Below are 17008 nucleotides of genomic sequence, written 5' to 3' on the forward strand. Positions count from 1 at the left end.
TGGAGTCTGGCGTATCGGTCCTCCTTGCCATGGCGAGCCCTGTTCTCATCGCTCCATACTGCGTCCCTTTCCCGGTGTGTGTAGCTGGGCAACGACCACTTTTGATGATGAAGCCGTAGCACAAGGTGCTGTTCCTACACTACGTTATCCTATCCGAGATACTGAATAACATTCTGGAGCTAGAAAGAAATACTGTACCTTGAGGTTTCTGTCGAACTCGTTCCAGACTCTTTCCCTTTCCGTTGGTCGTTTCGAGTATGGCGTATCTGTCATCCTTGCCATGGCGAGCCCCGTTGTTCCCAACGCTCTCTACTGCGTCCCTTTCCCGAGGTCTGTAGGTTGGCGACGACCACTTTCATTGATGGAACCGTAGCACAAGGTGCTGTTCCTACACTACGTTATCCTATCCGAGTTACTGAATAACATTCTGGAGCTCGAAAGAAATACTGTACCTTGAGGTTCCTGTCGAACTCGTTCCAGACTCTTTCCCTTTCCGTTGGTCGTTTGGAGTCTGGCGTATCTGTCATCCTTGCAATGGCGAGCCCCGTTGTTCCCATCGCTCCCTACTGCGTCCCTTTCCCGGGGTCTGTAGCTGGGCGACGACCACTTTCGATGATGAAGCCGTAGCACAAGGTGCTGTACCTACACTATGTTATCCTATCCGAGTTACTGAATAACATTCTGGAGCTAGAAAGAGATACTGTACCTTGAGGTTCCTGTCGAACTCGTTCCAGGCTCTTCCCCTTTCCGTTGGTCGTTTGGAGTCTGGCGTATCTGTCATCCTTGCCATGGCGAGCCCCGTTGTTTCCATCGCTCCCTACTGCGTCCCTTTCCCGGGGTCTGTAGCTGGGCGACGACAACTTTCGATGATGAAGCCGTAGCACAATGTGCTGTTCCTACACTACGTTATCCTATCCGAGTTACTGAATAACATTCAGGAGCTAGAAAGAAATACTGTACCTTAAGGTTCCTGTCGAACTCGTTCCAGACTCTTTCCCTTTCCGTTGGTCGTTTGGACTATGGCGTATCTGTCATCCTTGCCATGGCGAGCCCCGTTGTTCCCAACGCTCCCTACTGCGTCCCTTTCCCGAGGTCTGTAGGTTGGCGACGACCACTTTCAATGATGGAGCCGTAGCACAAGGTGCTGTACCTACACTACGTTATCCTATCCGAGTGACTGAATAACATTCTGGATCTAGAAAGAAATACTGTACCTTGAGGTTCCTGTCGAACTCGTTCCAGACTCTTTCCCTTTCCGTTGGTCGTTTGGACTCTGGCGTATCGGTCCTCCTTGCCATCGCGAGCCCTGTTCTCATCGCTCCATACTGCGTCCCTTTCCCGGTGTGTGCAGCTGGGCAACGACCACTTTTGATGATGAAGCCGTAGCACAAGGTGCTGTTCCTACACTACGTTATCCTATCCAAGTTACTGAATAACATTCTGGAGCTAGAAAGAAATACTGTACCTTGAGGTTCCTGTCGAACTCTTTCCAGACTCTTTCCCTTTCCGATGGTCGTTTGGAGTCTGGCGTATCTGTCATCCTTGCCATGGCGAGCCCCGCTGTTGCCGTCGCTCCCTACTGCGCCCCTTACCCGGGGTCTGTAGCTGGGTGACGACCACTTTCGATGATGAAGCCGTAGCACAAGGTGCTGTTCCTACACTACGTTATCCTATCCGAGTTACTGAATAACATTCTGGAGCTAGAAAGAAATACTGTACCTTGAGGTTCCTGTCGAACTCGTTCCAGACTCTTTCCCTTTCCGTTGGTCGTTTGGAGTCTGGCCTATCTGTCATCCTTGCCATGGCGAGCCCCGCTGTTGCCATCGCTCCCTACTGCGTCCCTTTCCCGGGGTCTGTAGCTGGGTGACGACCACTTCCGATGATGAAGCCATAGCACAAGGTGCTGTTCCTACACTACGTTATCTTATCCGAGTTACTGAATAACATTCTGGAGCTAGAAAGAAATACTGTACCTTGAGGTTCCTGTCGAACTCGTTCCAGACTCTTTCCCTTTCTGTTGGTCGTTTGGAGTCTGGCGTATCTGTCATCCTTGCCATGGCGAGCCCCGTTGTTCCCATCGCTCCCTACTGCGTCCCTTTCCCGGGGTCTGTAGCTGGGCGACGACCACTTTCGGTGATGTAGCCATAGCAAAAGCCCCGCAGGGGCGTCTGATTCATGCAGACGATGGTGAGTTGCGACACCACGGGTACCTGAGCATCCGCAGGGACATCCACGCAGGGGGATGATAGTGAGCAGTGTGCCACCACGGACCCGAGCACCCGCGCTTAGCCGTGCGTGGCATCGCCGTGTCCGGGGAAAAGGGGATCCTGGTGGTTGAGCCAATGCCGAGCGTTTGGACCCTTAAGGCCCCTCGGCGGAGGCAACACACCACTTTGGCCCCAGCTTCCTGTAGACGGCACCTCCGGCCTGACCCGACCGGGGGAAATCGGCAGTCGCCTTTTTCTGTTCTCCTCTCCATCTGTCACTTTCCTATTTCCTTTATTTATTTATTTATTTATTTATTTATTGTACCCTCAGGGCCCGAAGGCATTACAGAGGGGAGTGGGAATACATAAAAATTTCAATCTAAACAGCAACAACAAGAGAAAACAAAAATAAACCAGGAATACATGACAAATTGAAAACACAGGAAGGCAATAAGATTAGAATGCAGTAGGGATATATTAAAACAGTGTGTAGACAGTGAAAGGCAATTTTTATACAGTAATAAACGACACATACTCAGAAAGAAACATTAAGGACTTGACGAAATGCATTGTTATCAGAAATACCTGCGATGTCGTGGGGAAGGTGATTCCAGCTGGCACAAGTTCGAGGTATGAATGAGTCATGAAAACATTTGGTGTGACAAGATGGGATTCCAACTTTATGACGGTGATCAACGCGTGCTGATATGTAACATGGTCTTGACAGTAACTTAGGGTTGAGAAAGCTGTTGTGGTAAATTTTATGAAAAAGACACAATGAGGCTATTGATCTGCGGTGGGAAAGAAGTGGTAGGGACAAACTTGATTTCATGGCGGTTACACTGCTTGTTCGGTGATAATTAGAAAGAATGAAACGGCATGCGCGGTTCTGCACAGCTTCCAAATCTGAAACAAGTGAATCGATGCCAGGGCTCCAGACAGATGCAGCATATTCTAACTTGGACCGTACCAATGTTTTATAAAGTAATAATTTTATTGAACTAGATGAACGTGAGAAATTTCTGCGAAGGTACCCAAGCATGCGATCAGCGTTATTTATTATGTATTCAACGTGAGTTTTCCAAGACAGGTTACAAGAAACGTAAACACCCAGATATTTATAACATGACACGGTTTCGAGAGACACATTGTTAATGTGATAAGAGGAAGGGGCATTAGAGAGACGAGAAATGCGTACATGTTTACACTTATTAATGTTTAGTTGCATGTTCCAAATAAAACACCAGTCAAGAATCTTGTTAATATCGGATTGAAGACAAGAGACATCATTATCATCTTTAATTTCGCGGTAAATAACACAATCATCGGCAAAAAGATTAATTGAAGAAGAAATGTTAGCCGGTAAGTCATTTATATAGATGAGAAAGAGGAGGGGCCCAAGAACTGACCCCTGAGGCACGCCGGAACGGACAGGCAAAGAATGCGAGTTTATATTGTTCGCTGTTACGAATTGTGAACGGTTAGAAAGAAAGCATTGTAGCCATGCAAGGACATTAGGGTCTATGTTAAGATTGCTTAATTTAAGAAAGAGAAGCTCATGCGAAACAGTGTCAAATGCTTTCGAGAAGTCCAAAAATATGCAGTCTGCCTGAGACCCGTGGTCAAGGATGCAATGAAGGTCATGTGTGAAACATATTAGCTGAGTTTCGCATGAAAAAGACTTACGAAAACCATGCTGGGCAATGCTGAAAAAGGAGTTAGATTCTAAAAAAGAGATGAGATGAGAATATATGACGTGTTCCATGATCTTACACGGAATACTAGTGAGCGATATAGGTCTAAAGTTATCAGGAGAATGTTTATTTCCGGACTTATGCAGTGGAATCACCTTCCCAATTTTCCAATCATTGGGAATACAACCTGTTATAAGAGACTGTTCAAACAATTTAGTAAGAATTATGGAACAATAGAACTTTGTATTAATTAAAAACTTCGAATTAATGTTGTCAACACCGCAGGAAGAGGAAACCTTAAGATTTTCTATGATGCACTGGATGCCTGACGCGTCGAATACAACTGGATTCATAGGAAGAGCATCAAAAACAGGGCACACGCGATGAACAAGAGAAACAGTGCTAGCAAATGCCGCAGCAAATGTATTGTTTAGAACAGAAGAACATTCGTATGGAGGAAAGGCAACACCATCAGAAGAAGTAAGTAGAATTGTGGAAGCATCTTTCTTATTAACTACATTCCAAAATTGTTTAGGATTATTGACCAGCATAGCAGGCAGGGTGTGGTTAAAAAATGTGTCCTTTGCGTTTTTTAGCGCACCTTTGTACTCTGCAGCTGCGGAAAAGTAGGCCTCCCATCGTTGTTTAGAATTCAACAACTTCGCAGAGCGGAACAAGCGCTTCTTTTTATTGCAGAGTCTTTTTAAAACATTATTAAACCAGGGTGATTCCCGATCGCACTTCAGAGATCTTAATGGTACAAAAGTGCTAATGAGATGTTCAACGATATCCTTGAACAAATCCCAGTTAGTGTAAACAGAACGCTGTGAAAAGCCTGGTAAGTAATCGTCCAAAAAACGAGCTAGTTCGCAGTTAATAGCGTTAAAGTCAGCCCGTTTATAATCTCTAATTTGTTTAGTCTGACTAACTCGGATAGATACAGGAATTTGTACATCAAAATGGAGCAAAGAATGATCACTGAGACCAGGTAGGTAAAAAATCGAAGGGATAAGATCAGGCACGTTAGTTAGAACAAGATCTAAAACATTCGATGAGGATAAAGTAGTTCGAGTAGGTTTAGAGACTAACTGCGAAAGATTGAAATCCATACAAGTTGACAAAAACTTTTTACACTCCGTAGAAAAAGAGCTGAGATCAGGTGATGTATTAGTCCACACGATACTAGGGTAGTTAAAGTCGCCAGCTAAGACAATAGGTGTACTCGGAAATCGTACAGTGATCATGTTAAGGTAATCATGCAGTTCATCAACGAATGTTGGGCTCGAGGACGGGGGACGGTAACTGTTGTGTCCCCTTATCGCTTTTGTGTGTGTGCGCCCCCTCCTAACGACCACTCAATCCTCCTCCTAACGACACTTGCCCCTCGTCGCACGCTGTCACCAGATGCCCCCCCACGGTGCGCCCCCGCACCCTCCTCCTGTTCTGGGAAGCCACTCCCTCCCGTGGACGCTTCTCAGCTCCCTCCTTTCTTCGGGCGGCCAGTTCGGCTCCTACCTCGGTCGACGCTGGTCGCACCCTCATCAGCTTTAAATAAACAAAGTCTTAAAGTACCGTGTGCGTCTTTCGCTGCATTCAACACAGCGACCGGACACGACAGTGGCGACGAGAAAGTGGATTCGACCCGCGCTACGCAACGCTATTGACAAGCCATGGCTACGCGAGGGTTTCCCAATCAGATACCAGAGTTCAACGGCTCATCGTGGTCATCGTGGGTTGGACGCCTTCAGTTCTACTTTGAAGCTAACAACATCACAGACCCAGCCTTGAAGAGGGCCAACCTGCTGACGCTGTGCGGGGAGCAGACCTACGATACTGTCTGCGCCCTTATTCAGCCAAGCACACCAGCGGCAGTGTCTTACGACGACATCGTAAAAGCGCTGCAAAAGCACTACGACCCAAGGCCATCCGAGGTCTACAGCCGGGCTCGCTTCCAACGACGAGATCAACTGGGAGGAGAAACTGTGAGCGCCTACGTAGCCGCGCTCAAGAAGCTCGCTGCCGACTGCAATTTTGGAACGCTGTCGACAACAGCTACCGGGCAGGAGGGAGACGCAGCTTCTTCTGCTAACACCACCATGCTTCCCTTGGACGTGATGTTACGCGACAGATTTGTGTGCGGACTGAGTGACGAGTCACTGCAGCAGCGCCTGTTCGCTGAGAAGGACCTCACATTCAGCAAAGCTTACGACATCGCCGTTCGAGCGGAGAGCGCCGGTCACCAGCAGAGAGGGATTCGCCTGAACACCGAGCCGGTACACCAGACAAGCAACCAGGTGCGCAAGCCTTCTGTTGTTGTTAAATCGGTCAAAAAGGCACAACGCTGCTGGCGGTGTGACGACCAACACAACCCCCAGGGATGTCGATTCCAGTCAGCCACGTGTAATTTTTGCCACAAGCGAGGGCATATCGAAAGAGCATGCATTACGAAACGGAGACTTGCCAAGATAAAGTCACCTTCCCAGCCTAATCACAGCGTCAACGCCTCAGAGAATACGCCGCTATCTGATCTCCATGGAACAACATCAGCAACACCATCTGTGTTGTACGACCTGAACACCATGAATCTCGGCACGCGACCGAAGATTTTTACAGAAGTAAGCGTACATCACCAGCTGATTAAGTTCGAGGTGGACTCCGGCGCAGCCTGTACTCTGATCAGTGAGGACACGTTCCGAACTTCATGGCCATCTGACGCACCCGCCCTGCAACAAGACGACACGCACCTGCGAACGTGGTCAGGACAGAATCTGCCACTATTGGGCTCTGCCAACGTGCAGGTTAACTACAACGGCCAGACCCATACGCTACCTCTGCTTGTTGTGAAGGGCACAGGATCAAGCCTTCTAGGGAGAAACTGGTTTTCTCCACTAGGCGTGATGATATGCGGCAAACATCAAAACGCCGATGCGCTAAGCCGTCTGCCACTAGACGCAACTGTTGACGAACCATTTCCACCAGGAGACGTTCTGATGTTCGAAGCACTGCCAGAACCTCCGCTTACAGCAGGCACAGTTGCAGCATCTACGCAGAAGTGCGCAGCTCTCCGGCTAGTTTACACAGCTGTTCAACAAGGCAACGTGCATAAACTCAAAGGGGACAACTTCGACGCTTACCGCAGGCGAGCTACAGAGTTGAGCACCCATCGCGGCTGCATCATATTTGGGTCCCGAGTTGTGATGCCGAGAGAACTACGCGCACAAGCTATGTCTCTCATCCACGCCGGACATCGGGGCATCGTTGCAATGAAAAAGTGTGCCAGAAGCTACATGTGGTGGCCTGGCATTGACAACGACATCGAAACAGTGGTGCGAGAATGCAAGCCTTGCCAGAGCAGCCGGAGCGCCCCGCCGAAAGCTCCTGTCCCAGAATGGGAAAAGCCAGACACACCATGGCACACACTGCACATTGATTTTGCAGGACCAATTGAGGGCTGCACTTTCCTTGTGGTCGTAGATGCCTACACAAAGTGGCTTGATATAAGGCAAATGGGACAGACGACTTCGGCAGCAGTCATTGACAACCTCCGATCACTATTTGCAACGTTCGGCCTGCCGCGCAAGGTAGTGTCGGACAACGGAACACCGTTTGTGTCTGCGGAGATCCTCAAGTTTTATCGCGACAACGGGATCTCATCAGTTACATCGGCCCCCTACCACCCAGCGACAAACGGACAAGCCGAGCGCTACGTAGCCGAGCTAAAACGCGCCCTTGAAAGAGATCAGACAGGCTCGCTGCAGCGCCGCCTTGCGCGCTTTCTCTTCAAGCAGCACACGACGGTTCAGAGCACAACAGGCGAGACCCCCTCGAAAATGATGTTCGAGCGTGAAATGCGAACCCAGCTCACAGCCATCCTCCCCGAGCCAAAGGCAGAGACGTTCCGGGAAGAAAAAGCAATTCCGCGCTGCGGCACGCTTAATGAGGGGCAGCGCGTCCTCGCCCGACAGTTTCTGAAAAAGCCACGCTGGGAGGAAGCTACAATTGTCAGACGCATAGGCCTGCGCTCTTGGCTCGTCAACATACATGGCACAGTAGCACGCCGACATCTCAACCAGCTGCGTAGATTTACGACGCCGTCTGAGAGCTGTCCGCCAGCGGAGAGAACACGTGCACCATTTTCCCACATAGCCTGGCACCCCTTCCCGGAAGAAGAGACTTCGCCCAGGACAGACCTAGGAGACACAGCGAACAACAGCCAGCCTACAAGTGTTTCTCCCCCGAGCGCACAAAGCCAGCGCGCCTCCACGCGTGAGCGCCGACCCCCTGCACGATACCAGGCAACTTTCTAAGGGGGAAGGAAGTGTTGTGTCCCCTTATCGCTTTTGTGTGTGTGCGCCCCCTCCTAACGACCACTCAATCCTCCTCCTAACGACACTTGCCCCTCGTCGCACGCTGTCACCAGATGCCCCCCCACGGTGCGCCCCCGCACCCTCCTCCTGTTCTGGGAAGCCACTCCCTCCCGTGGACGCTTCTCAGCTCCCTCCTTTCTTCGGGCGGCCAGTTCGGCTCCTACCTCGGTCGACGCTGGTCGCACCCTCATCAGCTTTAAATAAACAAAGTCTTAAAGTACCGTGTGCGTCTTTCGCTGCATTCAACACAGCGACCGGACACGACAGTAACATATACCCAAAATCATTCTCTTAAAACGTACACTAAGTTCCACCCAAACCAGTTCCAGGCTAGTTGGAATATTAATAGGTGTTGCTACAAAGTTATCCGCGACAGCTATTAAAACACCTCCTCCAGATCTCTCACTTCTGTCAGATCTAAACACGTTATAGCGTTTTTTACAGTCAAATAGTTCAATGTCCGCTATCTTGGAAGAAAGCCATGTTTCGGTTAGTAAGACGACATCAGCATCACACGAATCAATGATAGGATTAAGTTCATCCCGCTTGGGTAGTAAGCTTCGTATGTTGGAAAAAAGAAAAGAAAGCGAGTTGCCAGTATCGGACACCGGCCCACTGCCCCTCGCGCAGCCCTACGGCGCGTAGGTCGAGCCAGAGGTACCGTGATTTGACTGCTGATTGTGGACTGGCGAAGGAGACAATCGATCAGTCTGCTCAGCATGTGACGAAGCAGCGCTACCGTGACTCGAGTTACTATCAAGAAAAGTTGCTGATGTCCGAAGATTAGCCTCCATGAAAACGCAGTCGCGAGCAGGGTTATAACTGTAGCATTTGTTCTTAATGTACAGTTTGTTGTACCTAAGCTTGTAAAATGAGTCCTGACCCTTAGCGAACTGAAGCAGCTTTTTCCTGGCCTGACGCGTTTCTAACGAGTAATCTTCACTTACGGTGATACCTTCATCTTTAAGTTTGGCTGACTGGGATAGAATTTGTTGCTTTGTTTTAAAGGAGCAGAACTTCACGATGACCGGGCGACATTTATCATCCGTAAATGTACCAATCCTATGAGTACGTTCAAACGCATCCTTCGTAAGCGCCGGACTGAAGCAGTTAGAGATAACGCTCAAAAGCTTGTCTTCCGTTCCTTCCCATGTTTCCGTTGGACTGTCACGTAAGCCAAAATACAATAGATTGTCTCTTCGCTGCCTGTCTTCAAGCTGTGACTGACTAAGCCGCAATTTGGCATTCTCGCTAATCAGGTTATCAGCGAGTTCGCGCAGGGTCAGCAGCTCTTGTTGAGCCTCGTCAGAAGCAGACGCTTGAAGTTCAACTGCCGACAGCCTCGCATCGATATCGGAGATATTCTTTTTCATAGATTCCTGATTTTGTTTTATTTCAGATATGGAAGCAATTAATCGTGACTGTTCGGTTTCCATTCTAGCAGTGCGTGAGTTAACGTTCTGTAATAAAGTTAACACGTCATTAAGCTTTTCCTGTACAGAGTCATCCGTTTCACTGTTCTTAGAACGCGTACCAGGGCCAGGGTTAAGTTCGACATCACCCGACTGCAGAACCAGCTGAGCACACACATCAAATGACTGCACAAGCAAACCTAATAGCACTTGTGGGCGTGGGAACAGCACAAGACAAACATTGCTAGATTTCTTTGCAAACATAGAAACGTCATTACTAACCTGCATGAACAAACGCATGCTGTCAAGCAACCGTGCCACGATGCTGTTCACACGCCCACTGGAAGGCGCGGGCCGCTGGCGTTCGTTTATATCCACAGGAAATGGTGATGTCGTTGGCGATGAGCTGAACTTCTGCGAAGGAGCCACGGTCCAAGAGGGTTGCCAGGACGGGTCATATGAAGCCAGGTCAGCATAACAGCAGTACGGTGCAGGTGCAATCCAGGTGATGTCTGTTGGAGCGGTAGATGCCACGTAGATCTGAAGATATCCCGCTATCTGCATGAACAAACGCATGCTGTCAAGCAACCGTGCCACGATGCTGTTCACACGCCCACTGGAAGGCGCGGGCCGCTGGCGTTCGTTTATATCCACAGGAAATGGTGATGTCGTTGGCGATGAGCTGAACTTCTGCGAAGGAGCCACGGTCCAAGAGGGTTGCCAGGACGGGTCATATGAAGCCAGGTCAGCATATCAGCAGTACGGTGCAGGTGCAATCCAGGTGATGTCTGTTGGAGCGGCAGATGCCACGTAGATCTGAAGATATCCCGCTATCTGCATGAACAAACGCATGCTGTCAAGCAACCGTGCCACGATGCTGTTCACACGCCCACTGGGAACGGGCGTGTGAACGCCCGTTCACACGCCCGTTCCCAGTGGGCGTGTGAACGGCGTGTGAACGGCTTACGACTCTCCTGTCTCCTCCTCTTTTCTTCGTTTTTTCCCTCTTTTTCCTGGCGGCGAGTGTTAACCGTGTGTGACCAACTACCCTGAGTTGAGTCATATTAGGTTATAGTTAAGGAGTACAGCTGGCGTGGGCAGGACTTGCCTTCAAGTTCCTGTCGCGTCCCCTTGTTGGACTCCATGTAGGGTGGCTGCCACCATGACCGAAAAACCAAATTTTTTTATGGCTCCCCCCCTTTCAAAACTAGATCGCTCTCTCAAAAGAGTGCGGAACGAAGCATCAGACTTTTTTTCGAAAAAGAAACCTACATTCTCAAAGTTTCATGTGATACATAGCAACAGTGACCAAAAGCAAGCTCGAATAATATCCCCATTTCTTGTAACCAAATGTTTAACAGATACCTTAGGGCCTGGCTACAAGGTATCCAAAATGTCCAGCGGCGACCTACTCTTCGAACTCCGTGAGAGCATCCAATTCTCGAAACTCTCAAACATTGCTTCCATAGGGGACATCTCTGTCTCCGTGACTCCCCACCGATCCCTCAACACAGTCAAAGGCGTAATCTCAGAGGCTGACTTCATCCATCTAACAGAAACCGAAATGCTTGAAGGACTTTCTGATCAAAATGTAATTGACGTGCACAGAATCAAAATCCGCAAAGACAACAAAGAAATAGACACCAAACACATGGTCCTCACGTTTAACACCCGCAGTTTGCCCGAAACGATCGATGTTGGATACCTGAAAATCACCGTCAGACACTACATACCGAATCCCCGCCGCTGTTTCAACTGTCAGAAGTTTGGTCATGGCTCACAGAGTTGCGGCTGCCGTAAAACTTGTGCGAAATGTGCTTCGAAGGACCACCCTTCTCAGGAATGTGACGCAGCCCTACGTTGCGCGAACTGTGAAGGAGACCACGCTGCATACTCCAGGGCGTGTCCGTCCTGGAAAAAAGAGAAACAAATTATTACAATAAAGACCAAAGAAAACATTTCATTCGAAGAAGCGAGGAGGCGTTTTGCGCTTACCAATTCATTCTCCTTCACAGCAAAACCAAACTTCGCTGATGTGGTGCGCGGGGGCGTAGCACCACACAGCGCTCCGGCACCTGCCGCGGCCACTTCCACCGCGCCTGTGGCAGTGCCATCTACGCCCCAGGCCGAGACAGCGAAAGCTGCTCTGCCAACTACAAGCCAGGGAGTGCCGGCCCACAAGTCAGCATCCCGCAGGACTTCCCCCCGTCGGGGGAGGCCTGACACCCACACACCCGCGGCTTCTTCGCGGTTGTCCAGCACCTCTTCCGAGGTGATGGACCAAACTCCCAGCCCGCCTGCTCTACAGCGGCGGAATAGCTCTCTTGAGCGAAAAAAAGGCAGGGCTACCATAACGGCCCCAGAACATAAGTAAACCTCTCGTTGCTCCTACCCAAATCCCCGCAGGGAGGCGTCTGCAGCATGCAGACGTTGGTGAGTGGCGACACAACGGGGTTAACCCGAGCATCCGCAGGGACATCCCCGCAGGGGGATGATGGTGAACAATGCATCACCACGGACCCGAGCATCCGCGCTTAGCCGTGCGTGGCATCGCCGTGTCCGGGGGAAAAGGGGATCCTGGTGGTTGAGCCGATGCCGAGCGTTTGGACCCTTAAGGCCCCTCGGCGGAGGCAACACACCACTTTGGCCCCAGCTTCCTGTAGACGGCACCTCTGGCCTGACCCGACCGGGGGAAATCGGCAGTCGCCTTTTCCTATCCTCCCCTCTATCTTTCACTTTCCTATTTCCTTTTTTACAACTTTCCTGTATCCTCCTCTTTTCTTCGTTTTTTTCCTCTTTTTCCTGGCGGCGAGGGTTAACCGTGTGTGACCAACTAACCTGAGTTGAGTCATATTAGGTTATAGTTAAGGTGTACAGCTGGCGTGGGCAGGACTTGCCTTCAAGTTCCTGTCGCGTCCCCTTGTTGGACTCCATGGTGGGTGGCTGCCACCATGACCGAAAAACCTCAATTTTTTATGGCTCCCCCCCTTTCAAAACTAGATCGCTCTCTCAAAAGAGTGCGGAACGAAGCATCAGACTTTTTCATGAAAAAGAAACCAACTTTCACAAAGTATCACGTAATACACAGCAACTGTGAAGAATTTATTTTATTTATTTATTTATTTATAGATACTGCGATCTTGTACAGATCATAGCAGGGTGGGACAAAACAAAATACAAGCATATAAACACACACAAATTCACAACATTTACAGGCACTTTTCAAACAGAATTAAAGAATTTTGATTAACAGTCTCGCTATTAAGTTTATTCCAATCAGTAATTGTCCTCGGAAAAAAAGAATATTTAAAGCAGTTATTTCGCGCGTTCAAAGGGGTGATTGTTAGTGCATGCCTTTGTCTCGTGTTATAACCTGAGGAGTAAGAAAAATAATTAGAGGTATCAACTTTATAATGTCCTTTTATAAGCTGGAAAAAAAACTTTAGTCGACAAACACGATTGCGCTCAGTGACGGGGGGTAACCCACTTCGCCTCACGAGCTCACTTACAGATGCACGGCCATATGAGTTAAAAACAAATCTAACCACTTTATGTTGTATTCGCTCTAATTTCTTAATGTTTGTTAACGTGAAAGGGTCCCAAATGATTACGGCATATTCTAGTAATGGACGGATGAGAGAATTGTAGGCCAATAGACGAACACTAGATGGGGATGACTTTAGGGAGCGCCTCAAGAAAAATAGCTTCCGCATTGAGTTTGCTACTACAGCGTCTATGTGTTTTGACCACGAAAGGTTGTTAGTAATCCATAGGCCCAAATATTTATACTCTGTCACTTCTAATAATGATATGCTGTTAGTACCGTACACATAATGAAGAGGCATTTTCTTGTTTGTAATTTTCATGAACACGGTTTTCTCAAAATTAATGCACATCTGCCATTTGTTGCACCACTCAACCACTTTCGCTAGGTCATTATTTAGACGCACCTGGTCGTCAACTGAAGATACCACTTGATAAAGGATACAGTCATCCGCGTACAGCCTCACGCGAACTGAAAGATCTGCCACAATGTCATTAATAAACAAAAGAAATAAGAGTGGTCCCAAAACAGATCCCTGGGGGACGCCAGACATAACCCGGGCACTGCTAGAAGAAATATTGTTCAGAGTGACGAACTGACATCTGTTCGAGAGATAAGCTTTAATCCATGCAAGTATCCTGTCATTTTTAATGTAATAACTTAATTTATGAATTAGTTTGTTATGTGACACCTTATCGAATGCTTTACGGAAATCCATGAATATTGCGTCTGTTTGTTTTCCCTGGTTAATCGACTGAGCAAAGTCATGCACAGTTTCAACTAACTGTGTACTTGTGGAAAACCCACGCCTGAAACCATGCTGAAAATCGGTAAGTACTTTGTGCTGTTCCAAGAAACCTAATATATGTTTATGAATTATATGTTCTAAAATTTTACATGATGTGGAAGTTAGAGATATGGGTCGGTAATTCTCGATGTGTGCTTTTTTTCCGGTTTTGTGCAGAGGTTTAATCGCGGCTGTCCTCCAGTCATCCGGTAAAGATCCGTCATGTAAAGATCTGTTGAATATTACTGTCAAGTACTTTGCGCACCACTCCGCATAGCGCTTCAAAAAAGTGTTTGGTATGTTATCGGGACCTGCTGATTTTTTGACATCAAGGTTCAAAAGCAAGTTACAAACACCAGTCTCTGAAATTACAACATCAGGTATGGCAGGGAGTGCTGCAGAAAAGTTGGGCAGGCATCCATTATCCTCTGTGAATACTGACTGAAAAAATTTGTTGAAAGCAGAACAAACAACAGCCTCATCACGCACACATTTGCCGTCTACTATGAATTCGTTCGTGGAAGAAGATTTGGGCGTGATTTGGCGCCAGAATCTCTCGGGAGACGTTTTAATGAACGAGGGCAGGAGCGTTCCGTAATACTTTTCTTTGTCGCAAATTATTTTCTGCTTAAGTTCTTCTGAAATTGCTTCCACAATTGGTTTTAATGATGAATTCCTGCTTGATTTCTTTTTTAACCTTTTAAGCCTTCGCTGCAAGCGTAACGTCTCCCGAGAAATCCAAGGATTGCGGTACACAGACTTTTTTGCAATTTTGGGAACGAAACGGGCAATACAATGGGAGACGATCATTTTAAAAGTAAGCCATAGGTCATTCACACTATCAGTGCTATTCCTAAAATTCTCATAACATGAATCAAGCATGTCCAGAATAGATTCGTCTTCCGCACGCGAAAAATTGGGAAAAAATTGCACTCTAGTTTGACGATCTGGGTACACATTTGACAAGCTCAGCAGCACAGCTTTGTGATCGGATATTCCGTTTGTGACTTCACAGGCTACCAAATTGCGGATGGCACCACTGACAAAAAATAGATCTAGAATTGATCCCGCGGCTCCTTGCATTCTCGTAAAATTATTTACTACTTGCAGCAGGTCAAATGTGAACACAATGTCGAGCATTACAGTATCTGCATTATGGGCAGAAAATGATGGAAAGGTGTGCCAGTCAATATTAGGCAAGTTGAAATCACCAGCCAGTATTAGTCTATCATCTCTTTTTACATGGCATTGTAAATATGCTCTTAAGTTTTCCAAGACCGCAACAGAAGAATTGGGAGGCCTGTAAAAAACACCAAGAACAAAGCGAACCCTGTTGATGTATGTTTTGCAAAATATGGCTTCAATGCCTTGAGCATCAGGCATCCTGAAAAGTTGCAATGATGATTTCATTAAAATTGCTACTCCTCCACCTCTTCTGTCACGGTCACTACGAAAAACCTTATAATCTTTAGGTACAAATTCACTGTCAAATATTTCATTGCTTAGCCAGGTCTCCGTAAGCATGGCAACGTCCGCGTCATGTGAGAACAGCATGCCTTCGAGTTCTGCAGCTTTGTTTACGACGCTGCGACAGTTTATGTTAAGAATTTTGAAAACCAGACTGTTCCCTTGTTGGTGTCACTTTTGGTTCCTCGGGATTTTATACCGAGTGTTTCTTGCATTATCCCATCCGAACATGTTACCGTCGATGCTAAGCTTGTCAAACACCAGCTTAACCTTGGCACCATTGCTCTTTTCCCGAGATGCGCTTTCCCATAACTTTTTTCTGACGTCACGAATTCTTTTTGAGAAGTCTTCACTAACCGAAAAATCTGTGCCTTTCAACTTCGGGCATGCCTTCATTATTGAAGCCTTTTCTCGGTAGTCACTCAATTTTATGATGACAGGGCGATTCTTTGTTGATTTCATACCTATTCTGTGGCACCTTTCTATACTGTTTATTGCCACTCCTAACTTCTCGTCAAAAATTTCCCTTGTTATTTTCTCCCTAAGCTCTGCTTCTGATTCTTCATTCTCTTCTTTTATTCCGAAAATAAGTAGGTTGTTCCTACGGCTCCTGTTTTCCAGGTCGTCTGTTTTATTTAACAGGTATGTAATGGTGCCTTCCATTTTAGTTACAGTCGACTTCAGGTCCTGCAATTCCATTTTTAAAGTATTGATCGTTGCTACCTCATTTTCAAGATTTTTAATCCTATCTGTCAAGCCATCTATCTTTTCTTCAAAAGAACCCTGTTTTGCCAGAATGTCGTTCACAGACGACACCAGGGTGCTTTGGCCCAAGAGTAGCTGCTGCAGCATTTCCTTTTCTGTCATATCTGGGCCTGGATTTGATTCTATGTCACCACATTTTAACAGATCGTCTTGGAAAGAATAAACGTACGACAAAGCATTTTTTATACACAAAAACAAGAAAAACAAGCACCAATTATATCTCCATTTCTTGTCACTAAATGCTTAACAGATACCTTAGGGCTTGGCTACAAGGTATCCAAAATGTCCAGCGGCGACCTACTCCTCGAACTCCGTGAGAGCATCCAATGCTCGAAACTCTCAAACATTGCTTCCATAGGGGACATCTCTGTCTCCGTGACTCCCCACCGATCTCTTAACACAGTTAAAGGCGTTATCTCAGAGGCTGACTTCATCCACCTAACAGAAACCGAAATGCTTGAAGGACTTTCTGATCAAAATGTAATTGACGTGCACAGAATCAAAATCCGCAAAGACAACAAAGAAATAGACACCAAACACATGGTCCTCACGTTTAACACCAGCAGTTTGCCCGAAACGATCGATGTTGGATACCTGAAAATCACCGTAAGGCATTACATACCCAATCCCCGTCGCTGTTTCAATTGCCAGAAGTTTGGCCATGGCTCACAGAGCTGCCGCGGCCGCAAAACCTGCGCGAAATGCGCATCAAAGGACCACCCTTCTGAGGAATGCGACGCAGCACTACGCTGCGCGAATTGTGAA

Source organism: Amblyomma mixtum, chromosome 2 (genome assembly GCF_055824585.1).
Source record: "Amblyomma mixtum isolate Tamu chromosome 2, ASM5582458v1, whole genome shotgun sequence".
Classification (NCBI taxonomy): domain Eukaryota; kingdom Metazoa; phylum Arthropoda; class Arachnida; order Ixodida; family Ixodidae; genus Amblyomma; species Amblyomma mixtum.